This window comes from Pleurodeles waltl, chromosome 2_1, assembly GCF_031143425.1.
Source record: "Pleurodeles waltl isolate 20211129_DDA chromosome 2_1, aPleWal1.hap1.20221129, whole genome shotgun sequence".
NCBI classification, from domain to species: domain Eukaryota; kingdom Metazoa; phylum Chordata; class Amphibia; order Caudata; family Salamandridae; genus Pleurodeles; species Pleurodeles waltl.
Window position 1 is genome coordinate 750,081,083 of NC_090438.1, and position 14,536 is coordinate 750,095,618.

Below are 14,536 nucleotides of genomic sequence, written 5' to 3' on the forward strand. Positions count from 1 at the left end.
TCTGCACGAGCAGATATGTCCCTGCTAATTTTTTTGTCAATTCTCAGACATATTAAGTGACCAGGGAAGCCATTTTAAAAGCATGTGCTGGACACTGATCAATACGAGTTCCCCAGCTACATGATGGCTTCGCTGAAGATAGGGATGCTTGGTATCAGACATTTTGTATTGGTGAACCCACACTGATGCAAGTGTTGGATTTACCAATACATGCACCTTAGAAGTGCTCTCTGAAACCTTACCGGCCTCTGGTGTGCTCACTGACCAGTTTCTGCCAGTCGGCCACCTGAGACTCCCTTCTGGACACCTAGGGCGTGAGCCCTCTGCTCTCAGGCGGTCCAGAACAAAAGCCTGTCCGGGATGAGAGTGTAACACCCCCTCCCACAGGATGACCTGCTGACTAGCCTTCCTAAGGCGGCCAGCCTAAAATGGGTGCCGTCTTTGAAAATGGACATGATTTTGCAGAAGTAGCTATCTTGGTGATGGCATACATAGTGTATGGCTTCTCTGCAGGGTCACCCCCAAACTTCTTGCCAGGACTACGGACACTTTACCACTGCTAACCAGTGATAAGTGCATGTGCTCTCTCCCTAAAAACATGGTAACATTGGCTCATACCCAATTGGCATATTTCATTTGCTTGTAAGTCCCCAGTAAAGTGCACTCGATGTGCCTAGGCCTTGTTAATTAAATGCTACTAATGGGCCTGGATCACTGATTGTGCCACCCACTTAAGTACCCCTTAACCATGTCTCAGGCCTGCCATTGCAAGGCCTGTTTGTGTACTTGCCAAGCCTTAAACTGCACTTTTTCTACATATAAGTCACTCCTAAGGTGGGCCCTAGGTAACCCATTGGGCAGTGTGCCATGTAGGTAAAAGGTTGGACATGTACTTATGTGTTTTACATGTCCTGGTAGTGAAAAACTCCTAAAACTGTTGCTCCTTTCATAGGCTAGCATTAGGACTGACCTCATATACTGTTTGAGTGGTAGATTTTCATCAGAAAGGGTTAACCAGGTCATGTCATATTTAGTATGGCCAGAATGGTAATAGAAAATACTGTTTATTGGTGAGGTTAGATTTTATATCACTAGTTTAGAAATGCCACTTTTAAAAAGTGAGAATTTCTCTGCACTCAAAACCATCTGTGCCTTACAGCCTGTCTCTAATCAACGTCTGGGCTGGGCTGCTTCCTTTTGCATTTCACCCAGACAACCGCAAACATAGGACACTCAGTCACACCTGCACTCATCTGCATACTGAATGGGTCTACCTGGGCTGGAAGGGTGGAGGGCCTGACACAATTCAAAGGCTAGTGGCCTACCCTCACACAATGGACTGCCAAACTGGGACCCTGGCAGACAGAACTTCACTGAAAAGGGAACTTGTGCACTTCAAAACCACTCTTTAAAGTCTCCCCCACTTCAAAGGCATTTTTGGGTATACAAACTGGGTCTTTGACCCCACCAACTCAGACACTTCTGGACCTGCAACCTGTCAAGAGGAACTGCTAGGATGCTCAAATGACTCATCTGGACTGCTTTGCTGAGAAGGACTGCTGCCCTCCTGCTGCACTCTGACTTTGCTGAGAAGTGCTCTCCAAGACCTTGGATTGAGCTTGCCTCTTGTTTTCTGATGTCTCAGGGCCAAAAAGACTTAGGGGGTTATTACAACTTTGGAGGAGGTGTTAATCCGTCCCAAAAGTGACGGTAAAGTGACGGATATACCACCAGCCGTATTACGAGTTCCATAGGATATAATGGACTCGTAATACGGCTGGTGGTATATCCGTCACTTTACCATCACTTTTGGGACAGATTAACACCTCCTCCAAAGTTGTAATAACCCCCATAATCTCTTCAGGAAACTCCTTGTGCACCGAAAATCGACGCACAGCCTGCCAGAAATGGCATGGCCGTCTTGCAACTGAGAAATTGTTGCACAGCCGAACCGGAATGACGCAGCCTGACTCCCCGAGTGAAGATTTGACGCAGCGCCTGCCTTGCGGCAGAAAATTCAATGCACAGCTCTACTGGATCGACGCAGAGCTGACCCAGAACGACGCAGCCGATTCCCTGAATGGAAAATCGACGCAGCGCCAGACGTATCACCCTACCAGATCGATGCAACGCTTATGACTTCTTCTAGCACGCCCAGGATTTCCCCTCATCGTCCCTGGGCGTCAAAAAGAACCCCTGCATCGCATTGAGGAACCAAGACTACGTGCCGAAAAACAACGCAAGCCCCTTGCAGCATGGAAAGAAATGATGCATCGTCTGTGCCACGTTGGAAAATAAAGGCTCAAGACTTCCTGTGAACAGCGGGCCTGTTCTCCAAAAACCTCTAAAGACGGGACTATGAAGCCTCTGGAACCGCCAAGACCTGACACCTGAAGTCACCACTGTATCCGCTGTCTCCAACCCGAGGTGAAGTAGACCACCAGTGCCAACAAAGTTCCCCAGAGTCAGAATCCATCATGGTTTCACCCCTCCTGGACTCCCTGCAGCCTCTGCCTACAGGACCCCTCTCTCACGGCCTCTGTGGTGAGAGAAACCTGACACCTAAAATAACTGTTGCACCCGTCACCTCTGGCCTGAGTTGAAGTGGACCCTTGGTGTCAACAAAGTCCCCCACCTCTCCATAGCTCGAGTCCACCAAGGTTTCACCCCTCCTGGACTCGCCAACAATGCCTACAGCCTCAGACCACAGGACAGCCAACATCAAAGGACACCTCTACACCCGTCACCCCTGACGTGGTGAGAAGAGGACCAAAGGTGCACCTACGTCCCAAGCACCCCATGTTTGTAACCTACCTGTTGGTTATTGTCGACTGGCCTCCTAGCAGTAGCCTGCAGCCTTTTTTCCGTGGAGACCAATCTCTGGAATACACTGGGCATCCCACGCTGTACTATACCTCTGCACCCGGCTGCCCCAGTGCCGCCCAGAGCGACCTGTTGGTGTTGTCCTGACTCTTGCCCAAAACTCGCATTAAGTCAGAGAGGTAACTCATCAAACAGTACCTAATTGCAGAACTTGTTTTGCCTCCGAAAGGATAACATTGCAGAACTCGGAAGATGCTGTGTGTCCACTTTTTAAAGTGGAAAGAAAACCTATTTCAAAAAGTACGTACCTGAACGATTTTTCTCTGATGCCTAAACATATATAAAGATACTTGCTATTTTTATAAATTGGTGTGGATCTCCTTCTTGAGTTGTGTGCCTCATTTACTGACATTTGTGTGCATTTGTAGATGTCTTGCATTCCTCTGTGTTAAGCCTAAAGCTGCTAGACCACCCTACCCTTAGAACAGTTTGGGATTGCATAGCTAGCCCTGTCTGCTCACTGGGGAACCCCGACTCTTTATGCGGCATTCCCATACCACATAAAGAGTTAGCTTCCTACCGGACTGGAGAAAAGGTCTGCCACTGACCCAACAGTGGGGGGCTTCAGCCACCACTGCAGATCATTTGCAGTTTCCCTTCGAGATCTAGACTAAGTCAGAGAGACTTCCCTGATGCTCCACCCACTGGAATTTCAGATCCCACTGCAGAGCCAGCATATGCCATGAGGCACGGGTTAGAACAGGATGCAGGAGGCCCAACAGCTTCAGGGTCATTCTCACTGAAATCCAGAATACAGGCTGAAACATCAGTATCACAGCCTGAATATCCTGCACACGCCCCTCGGGAGGATAGGCCCGAAACTGCACAATGTCTAAAACAGCGCCAATAAAAGGAAGCGTCTAAGAGGGAGTAAGGTGTGATTTCAGAACATTGATAGTGAACCCCAGGGAGTGCAGACGTTCCCTGTAGCCTGGACGTGGGAGAGAACTGCCTGTAGCGAGACCACCTTTAAAGAGCCAATCTTAGCGGTAGGGAAACACCGGAACCCCGGACCACCGCAGATAGGCTGCAACCACCGCCATCACTTTTGTGAACAACCAACGGGAGCAGGCAAGGACTAGGAGAGCACAACAAACTGAAAGTGCTCTTGGTCCCTCGTGAACCGCAGGTAACTTATGTGGGCAGGCAGAACGGGGATGTGGAAAAATGCATGCTTCAAGTCCAATACTCCCCGGACCACAGTAGACAGACCTTGCTCAGGCGTGTGCATTTCTGATTTTCTCCATTTTCAGAAAGAGATTGAAAAGGCGCAGATCTAAGATAGGACAAAGGCCTCTGTCCTTCTTTGGCACCAGAAAGTAGCAGGAATACCAACCTTGACCTACTTTTGATGCCGATACCCTCTCGTTGGCTGCTTTGGAAAAATGAGCCAGGACTTATTCATGGAGCAAAGAGAGGTGGTCATCTGTTAGCTGGTCGTAAGTGGGTAGCACGGATGGAGTGATAGTCACAAAGGGGACAGAGTAACCCTTTTGGACGATTTGTAAAGCCCAACAGTCAGATGTTACTGAGCGCCAGTGGTATACCCTACCCCCCACTGGATGTCCAGGATAGTTAGAGAACAGCTAATGGGGATCTGAAGCCAAGGCAGCGTAGGAGGTGGGGTGGTGGAGAGGGGGGCTGGGTGGAGGTCAGGCAGGCCCAACCTTTGGCTACCATGTCCCACGTGGTCTATAGCTATGAAAACCTAAGCCGGTTGGCCGTGGTGGCTAGCAGGGTATAGACGCGGTTGGATTCACCTTCCATGGCCATGAAAGGTAGACTAGGGGTGATGGGTGGCCATACACAAGCCCAAGGACCTGGCTGTAGCTCTGCTGTCCTTAAAACGGTCCAGCACTAAGTCCACCTTCTCACCAAAAATATGATAGCCATCAAAGGACATGTCCATACGTAAGGCTTGGACATACCCAGAAAAGCCAATGGTTCTCAGACATGCATGGCATTGCAAAGCTGTGGACGATAAAATCTCTCTACCCAGCGAGTCAGCTGTGTCCAGTCCACATTGATGGTAAGCTTTGCTGAATGTCTCTCATCAGCAATAGCTTGGGAGAATATGGCTCGGGAGACCACAGGCAGCACTTGTGTAACCAAATCCCAGATTGTATGATAATATAGGCCCAAAAGGCACACGCATCAACAGCAGAGCAAGGCTGGTGGAAGAAAACAAACTTGCCAAAGTTATCCAACGTCTTAGACTCCCCATCCGGTGGAGTGGTAGGGAATGCATTAGGGTTGACTCTAGAGGTGGAGGCTTGAACCAGGGAAGGGTGCTGGGTAAGGAAACTGGGATTCAAAGGAGCGTGGAGATGGTGGTGGATAATTTTCCTCTGCATTCACCCAATGATGACGAACACTGGCCACGGCTCCGGGAACGGTATTGGACCTTCTGCGCGACCAGGATCTTGAGTACCGCATGGTCATCTGACGTCGGACAGCAAGGAGCTTTAGGAATTGCTCCCTCAGCACATTCGGATGCATGGCACCTCATAGGTCTTAGAGTTGTGGGTCCTCTCCGAACACCACAAATGAAGTGTGGGTATGTCAGAGACATCTGCCTGTGTCAGGCACCAAATGGTACGGAACCACTCAGTTTCTTTGGGGACATCCTTTCACACCAGGAGAGAGTTTCTCAAAAAAGGTTCAACAAAAGTAATAATAAAACAAAAGGCAAAAAACGAATGAGGGTACTCTTCATGGATCAGTGCTATCTGGTGCAGAATGGAAAGTACTGACATCAGCGTGCCAGGAGGAGGTAGCAATCATGTAGGCACCGCACATCAATTCCAGCACTTAAAGAGATAATGCAAAGCGGAACAAAGCATACTACAGGCAACACAGGGGTGCTGTTCAAAATCTTCCAGATCCAGTCTGATGCCTGAGGAATACTCGAAGGTAAGGAAACTTCGGCTAGATGTCAGAGTGCAGGGATGGAGCTTGCTTGTTGCTCTGCTCTGTCAGTTTTGGGATGATATAGAGCCAGTCAATCCCACGTCACTTTTTTTCAGGTTTCTACAGCAAGGCTGCTTTAGAGGTTAAAAAAAAAAAAAACACTTCAGTTGGTACCTTCAGTTTATCAAAGGGTTTACATTGCTTCTGCACAAGTTTAGTGAAGTCTTGGTAAACCATGATAAGGGATGAATAATACTGTATTCTTCATCTCCATTACACAGCTCTCAAAATTGTCTCATACAGTTGAGAAGTTTAGCACTCCACAGCCATGGAAGAGCACCAAGAGGAGAACAGGACACCAGTGCCATATGTGCTCATTACCATCCATCAAGCAATGATGTAAGTTCCACTGGCACTAGTGTATTCAACCATTTTTGCAGGTATTTTTCAGGTGTGCAGGAATTGTTCAGGTTGGGCGTCTTCTGAACCTGTTGGTATTCCCACACAATAAGAAGATTGTTCTGTCTAGACCTCTCATGCATTCTTCCATTGTTTTAGAGGTAGCCCCCAGCTTGCAACTGTATTTGTGAAGGTCTCCAGTCTTTTGTGTCGGGCACCCTCCATATCCTTCCTCAGTTACTCTGTCCATCATGTTTCGCAAGTCTCGTCTCAACAATGACACATCTACTATGGACTCCCCTAGTCTAGTTTCCAGTACAATTAGACTAGTAATTGCTTGGAATAAGACTTCTACAGATTAAGAATTTAGTCAGTCCTACTCTTTCTGACAGTGACTGGAACTCTTGGCAGTTGGAGCTCGTTCTACCTGATAAGCCTTGGTTAATTGTTGTTGGTGGGTGGCCGTGACAGAGAGTGAAAACCGGCCACTCTAAACAAGGCAGAGACAAAATGGCCAAAATTCCAACGCCCTTACTCCGTCTGGTGTGTATGCAGGTGGTGGGGACGGAGTAGTCTCCACTGTCCACTTACTGAAGTTCCACCCGGCTCCAAGTGAGGCAGGTGGACCTTCGCTTTTGCGGACAGGATAGCACCCAATTCCTTCAAAGAAATCTTGTATGTTGCTAGTTACAAAGGTTACACTCAGAGTGGCTAGTTTGAGTTTGGTGCGTTCTGATGGCCAGTCATCTGGATGTACACAGTTTTTACTTCCCATTTTTGGAGAATTCATTTTGTTGCCTCATCACTGCTTTTTGGATCCACAGTTTAATCTTGAGTGACACTAAGCTAAGGTAATTGTGGCTTCTCATTTGACCTTATTTTATGGCAACATGAACATTCCCACTCAATCAGACCAACATATGCATGCATATAATCACAATAAAACTAGGAGATGTAATGAAAGGAGCATGTACAAATTTTTATTAAAGGAACATCTTGCTTTTTCTGTATCCAGATGTTTTAGTTATATGTGGAAAAATAGTAGGAGCTGCAGGTTCAGTGATATTTTCGACACTGTAATAGAAATGGTGGCTTTCCAATTCCAGTTGAACGTAGGTCCTTTGAGTCAACTATGGCACAGGTGACGTAGAGCAGCTTTTCAGCTTGTAAATAAGCTTATTAGTATTCCAATTATCACCAAATATAATGGTAATCCGGTGGCACAGAGCCACTTACCCTACATCTGAAAAAGAAAGACCATAGTTAAGAAAAATATACTGAAATCTGTCGGAGTCCACTAATGTCAGTGGATAGTTGAATCTTGTTTAATAAATACTGAGCAAACAAAGGTGCAATATCTACTTCGCAACTTTATGGTTTAGTTTTAGAACTGCAGATTTTGATTTACCCAACCTGCAACACCAAAAGGAAAGCAGGTGAGCCTGACTTCTTGTAATGAAGTTCCTTACATTGGGAGGGCTACATTCAATGTACCATAGGCAAAAACTATTGAGCTAACTTGTTATTAAGAGTTTGGTTGAGCTAGTAGAAACTGTTCTGGGAGAACTTAAGTAAAATGTCCTCGGGAAAGAGAGAGACATTATCCAGTCCAGGAAAAATGAAGCTGGAGTTCGTAGGGGCACCTCTGCTCATGCAGGGGTGCCCTCACACACAGGTGATTGTACCCTGCCCTCTGGGCTAGTAAGGCCTGCCACAGGGGTGACTTACAGTGACCTGGTGCAGTGACCTGCAGTGAAAGGGTGCATGCACCTTTCCACGTAGGCTGCAATGGCAGGCCTGCAGACACATTTTGCATGGGTTCCCATGGGTGGCATAATAAATGCTGCAGCCCACGGGGAACCCCTGGTGCCCCAATGCCCTGGGTAGCTAGGTCCAGTATACTAGGGACTTGCATGGAGGCACCAGTATGCCAATTGTGGGGTGTACTGAGTCATGAACATGAATTTAGAGGGAGAGAGCACAGTCACTGGGGTCCTGGTTAGCAGGATCCCAGCGAACACAGTCAAAACACACTGACAGAATGCAGACAGTGGGAGTAACCATGGCAAAAAAAGAGCATACTTTCCTACATAGCCCTTCTACCGCCCCAAACGAAGGACTATAAGGCCAACCTTGTCCAGATGAGGCTTCATTGTTTAGGTGGAAATATCAGGAAGGTCCATCTGCATTGGAGTGGTTACTCCCAGGTCTATGTTCCACTGTAGAGTCCATTCGCTGTAGGGGTATGGACCATTTCAAAAGTTTGTGATTTTCACCTTTCATTTGTTTTAACCATAGAAGGGGCCTGTGGTCTGTTTTAACAAGAAAGTGAGTGCCAAACAAGAATGCCTCCGCTTCTTCAAAACCCAAAACACAGCAAAGGCCTCCCTTTCTATGGCTGACCAACATTTTCCTGGTGGGTAAACCTACTGCTTATTAAAGCTACAGGTTGGTCCTGGCCCTCTGTATTCAGTTGTGACAGTACTGCCCCAATCCCTAATTCAGAAGCATCTGTCTCTACTATAAATTGTGTTAAGTAGTCAGGGCTTCTCAAAATAGAACCAGAGCACATGGCTTGTTTAAAATCATCAAATGATGTCCAACTGCTAGCTATCAATAACATTTTCTTTGGCTTTTTTTTTTTTTTTTTTTTTTTTTTTTAGAAGTTAGGTCATTTAGAGTGGCTACAATGAAGCCATAATTCTTATTGAACCTATTATAGTACCCAGTGAGGCCTAAGAAGGCTTCAACCCGGGTATGTGTAGTAGGGACAGTCCAATCCAGAATAGTCTGGATTTTTCCCTGTAGTAGCTAAATCTGGACTCCACCTACTAGGTGGCCCAGAGACACCATTCCCCCTGCCTTATCTGGCACTTAGAGGCCTTGATAGTGAGGCTTGCCTTTTGCAGAGCCTCCAAAATATTCCCTAGGTGGACCAGATGATCCTCCCAGGTGGAGCTAAAGACAGCTATGTCATCAAGATAAGCTGCACTGAAGCCTTCCAAACCTTGGAGAACTTTATTCACAAGCCTCTGGAATTTGGCAGGTGCGTGTTTTCAACACAAAGGGCATCACAGTAAAGTGATAGTGCCTACCAGGGGTGAAAAATGTTTTTTGGGGTTTAGCATACTCTGATAACTTGATCTGCCAGTAACCAGCAGTTAGATAAAAGGTACTCAGATACTTGGAAGATGCCAGTGTATCTATCAGCTCATCTGCCCTAGGGACATGATGAGCATCTGTTTTAGTAACAGTGTTGAGACCTCTGTAGTCTACACAAAAAGGCATTTCCCTTTTGCCATCCTGGGAGTGGGGTTCTGGGACAAGCACTACAGGACTAGCACAAGAGCTGTCTGAGGGCTCAATGATTCCTAGGTCTAGCATCTTCTGAACTTCTGATTTGATGCATTCTCTGACATGATCAGGTTGCCTGTCAATCTTGGTCTTAACAGGCAAGCTGTCCCCTGCGTCAATGGTGTGTTCACACCATGTAGTCTGACCTGGTGCCAGGGAGAACAATTCTGAGAGCTGTCCTAGGAGATTTCTGCAGTCCTCTTTTGGGGACTCCGGGAGGCAGTCTGCAAGCACTACCCCATCAACTGAGCCATCAACTGCACTGTGAGAGAAGAGGTCAGCTAAAGGGTCACTCTCTTATTCCTGTCCCTCATTAGTTGTCACGAGCAGAGTCATTTCAGACCTGGCACAGTAAGGTTTAAGGTGAATCACATGAAGCACCCTGTGGGGGCTTCTGGGAGTGTCAAGGTCTATCATATAGGTAACCTCACCCTTTATCTCCACAATAGTATGGAGACCACTACACTTGTCTTGGAGTGACCTGGGAGCCACAGGCTCCAGGACCCACAATTTCTGGCCAAGCTGGTACACAGTTAGGACAGCCTTCTGGTCATGCCATTGTTTCTGCAACTCTTGGCTGGCCTAAAGGTTTTTAGTAGCCCTCATCATCTACTCAGCCATCCTTGATCTGAAGCCAAGCACATAATCCACAATATCTTGTTTGGGAGGCTTGAGAGGTTGCGCCTAGCTTGCTCTAACAAGCGCAAGGTGACCCCTAACAGGGTGCCCAAACAGAAGTTCAAATGGGCTGCAGCCCACCCCCTTCTGAGGGACCTCCCTATAGGTGAAGAGAAGGCATGGTAACAGTATATCCCATCTCCTTCTGAGTTTTCAAGAGAGTCCCATTATCATACCCTTGAAACGTTTATTAAACTAAGCCATTTGTCTGGGGGTGCAAAGGGGTGGTGAACTTGTAAGTAATACCACACTCTTTCCACATGGCCTTTAGGTAAGCAGACACAAAATCTTCACCACTGTCTGATACCACCTCTTTAGGAAAACCCACCCTTGAAAAGATCCCAAGGAGGGCTTTTGGCACTGCAAACCACCCCCACCCCCCACGCTGAAATCAATAACTGCCTTGGGGTGGCACAAAGTGTTTTTATGAGCATCAGTCACTTGGTACGTGCGAAAAAGTAGGTGTTGCTGAGGGGACACCATTTTTTCCAGTCACCATAGTGCCACTGGCACCTGAGTCCCTGTAGGCCTCGGCCTCAACACCACTGATTAGGGGATGCTGCCTGTTCTCAGCCATATTAAGGGGACAGGCAGCAAGGGAGGCAAAGTGAATGCCCCCCTCGGAGACCAGCACAGCCTCACTGGTCTCTCTAACTAGTCCAGACCCCACTACAGTCCCTAAGGTGATCCCAGGTACACTCTTGGACTGACTACTGTTAGTAGTCCCACCACTACTGCTGTTGTTGGAGGCACTAAGAGTGGAAGTGGAGTTAGTAGTGATGGAAAGCTTGGTGCTTTTCTTAGGACAGGAGTTGTTTTCTGCCCTAGGGCCTTTGTTTCTGCAAACATAGCACCAAGGCTTTTTGAAGCTGGAAGAAGAAGATTTGTTCCCACCCCAGAGGAGTTTTGTGGGCCTGATGAAGACTCTTTGTATTTATCTTTGTCCCCACCCTTGTCTTGACTTACCTACTTCCTTCTTTTCGTGGTCACCCCCTGTGTATAATTTCCTACTCACCCTAATGCAGACCCACTTGTCTGCTTTCTTTCCCAATTCTTGGGGAGAGGTCAGATCAGAGTCCACCAGGTACTGATGAAGCTGATCAGATAAACAGTTGTTTAAAATGTGCTTTCTTAGAATTAGGTTATACAAGCCCTGGTAGTCACTTACTTTGCTCCCATGCAACTAGCCTTCCAGAGCTTTCACGGAACAGTCCACAAAATCTACCAAATCCTGGGAGGACTCTTTCCTGGTCTCTCTGAACTTGATCCTATACTGTTGAGTAGTGAGACCGTACCCTTTTAACAGTGCAACCTTTAAAACTGTGTAACTGTCTGCATCTTCCTCCCTGACAGCAAGGAGTCTATCTCTTCCTTTGTCAGAGAAGGAGAGCCACAAAGTTGCTGCCTACTGCTTTTGGGGGACCCTCTGTACCTCACAGGCCCTCTCCAAAGCTGTGAACCACTTATAGATATCATCTCCCACCTTGAACGGGGGGACTACCTTGTTCAAGTTCCTAGAGTCAAGAGAGTCCTCCTTGACCCTGGTGTCCCTGAAACTGAAATTGAAACTGCTGCCACCACGGGGTGCTAGCCCCAAACCCTGTCTTTCCTTGTCCACTGCCAAGGCCTCCCTATCTAGGGCCAGGGACTGCTGCTGCCGCCTCAACTTGGCTTCCTCCAACCACAGTTGCCTAAGCTCCCTATCTAGGGAACCTTCCCCTGAAGTGGAGAAGGGGGTCCCCTCAGAGACTGAGGAGACATGGGAATAGACAGAGGAGGACCTATCCCTCCTCTTGGGAACCCTCTGAACCAACCCTCTAGGAGTAAAGGTAGGCCTACTGGTGTGACCCCACTTCTCACTACCTCCAGTGCTCGTAACAGGGCTGTGGTGTTCCCCAGGCTCTCCCTGACCCTCCCAATGTAGCCCAAGTCTACCCTTTCGAGGAGTGGCGGGTCAGCTTGTACTTCTACTGCCTCCTGGCTACCAACATTGTTCTGGTCAGCCTAGAGGAGTAAGCCAAGAAGCAGACTCTCCGTCTTCAGTTTTCTCTGATCACACATCTCTCAACTCTTGGAAAGTTAGACTCTCATACAGAGAGTCCAGGGCCTGAGAGGTGTGCTCTACTAAAGATATGATGTTTAGCTAGAGTGGTGTAGGAGTCCCTAACTACTCCAACACTAGGCTCCCACCAAAGTTTGGAGCAAGGCTATGCCAGACCCCAGCGTACCCAAACTCAGAAGACTAGAACCCTAACACTAAGTGTATAGTGTACCTACAATTAGTAATGGTCTTTCCTGTGGAAAGTACCTAGTGACAGAGTGGTAAGGCAATTGCAAGTGTCTTATCCCACCACTGCCAACAAAGTAGGAAGCTGGTCTGGTGTGTGGTGAGCACCTATGGTGTTATCACCTTATACTAGGTCCAGGTATCCCTATTAGTGAGGTGTAGACAGTGTGTAGGGAACCAGGACTCTCTAGAGGTAGCGGTGGATGAGCAACCAAGACAGGTAAAGCGTATGCAATACCACTACAGTCACACATGAAAGAACCACACAGTGTTAACAAAAATAAAGGTACTTTATTATGGTAACACAAATACTAATATACTGTATAGGCAACACTCCACTAGCAGGTGAGTAAACTCACTAATATATACACATTAGTAGTCGGGAATTGGCATAGAAAGCAATAGAAATAAGTGAAATAACAGAAAATAATGTAGACCCTAGTGGGACACCAAACCACATACTAAGTAAATTAATGTTATGCGAAGGCAGTCCCCCACCCAAGGAATCTGTACAAGGGAGCTGGAGGAACTAGGAACCCCAAAACATAAGTATAAGGTTCCCCTTCCAAGCGACCAGGAGAGAAGAGCTAAGTACCTGGTTTTTCCCCCAAACCCACAGTTAACCTTTGTAAAAGGACTGTCAAGACCCAAGCAAGACTAGAAGGAACAGAAGATGGATCCTGAGGCAAGGGTCGCAGATGAATATTTGCAGAGCTGCCAGGGACCAGGAAGGTCCAGGGGGACTCAACCCAAGGAGGGGAGTCCCAGGTGATCCTCAGCAGTGAGGCGAGTTAGAAGTCGAGCATGCAACCCCATCAGGCAGCAGGCACAGGAGTTGCAGTGAGGCCCATTAAGCACACCTGGAAAGGAATCCCATGTCGCTGGATCAGCAGGCAGGAGACTGTACTTTGCAGGGAAGAGTGCTGGAGGCCGGGGCTACATGGAGCCTGAAGATCCCTTGGAAGAGGAGCCAACTAGCCGTGGTAGCTACAAGAGTTGCGGTGCCCAGGGGTACTGCCCTGCAAGGACAGCTGGTAGAGAGGAACGAGGGGACCACTCCAGACCACCACCTGTGTTGCATGATCCACACAGTTTTGCAGGAGAGAAGATTCACGCAGCCGGTCATTGTTGAAGTTGGCGCCTGCGGATGCAGGGGAGCGACTCCTTCACTCCAAGGGAGATTCCTTCTTGCTTCTTGTGCAGGCTGAAGACTTGTTGCCCTCAGAGGATGCACAGCCAGGGAAATGTTGCAGTTGCTGGAGGAGCCGGAGAAACAATGTAGCAAAGCGGTGTTGTCGCTGGATTTGCAGATTTTTGGTTCCTGGAGGGTTCAGTTGCAGTCACGGTGGCCAGAAGATGAGGTAAAAGATGCAGAGGAGTCCTGCTGGAATCTTGCATGTCAAATCTGAGGAGCCACCCAAGAGGGAGATCCTAAGAAGCCCAGGGAGTGGGATTGGTCACCTAGCAGGGTGACTACCTAGCAGGAGGGGGCTGTGACATCACCTTTCTGACCTGGCCATTCAGATGCTCCTAGGGGCCTCTGCCCACCTTGGATTCAAGATGGCAGAATCAAGTAGCCACCTGGAGGAGCTCTCAGCAACACCCCTGGGGTAGTGATGGTCAGGGGAGTGGTCACTCCCCTTTCTGTTGTCCAAGTTTCGTGCCAGAGCAGGGACAGGGGTCCCTGGACTGGTGCAAACCAGTTTATGCAAGGAGGGCACCAAATGTGCCCTTCAAAGCATACCGGTGGCTTGGGGAGGCTACCCCTCCCAAGCCATGTAACACCTATTTCCAAAGGGAGAGGGTGTTGCCTCCCACTCCCAAAGGAAATCCTTTGTTCTGCCTTCCTGGGCTGGGGCTGGTCAAGCAGTAGAAGGGCAGAAACCTGTCTGTAGGATGTCAGCAGCACGGGCTGCCTGGGAAATCCCTCCAAACTGGCAGGAACAAAGAGGGGGGCCCTCTAAGGAGCCCCCCGGAGTGCATGGAATCATACAACCAATACTGGCAACAGTATTAGGGATGACT

At 48.1% G+C, this 14,536-nt stretch overlaps 1 protein-coding gene across 8 annotated transcripts in view; it reads right to left on the bottom strand.

Annotated features, from left to right (window-relative positions):
• Window positions 1-7,150: 7,150 nt before the first annotated feature.
• The window catches only part of PRP4K (pre-mRNA processing factor kinase PRP4K), a 361,290-nt gene continuing 353,904 nt past the window's right edge, over window positions 7,151-14,536 (bottom strand). For all 8 annotated transcript variants that reach the window (XR_011199946.1, XR_011199942.1, XR_011199948.1 and 5 more), the window contains one exon: window positions 7,151-7,435. The gene's annotated coding sequence lies outside the window, so the exon portion shown is untranslated. The remainder of the gene's footprint in view (window positions 7,436-14,536) is intronic.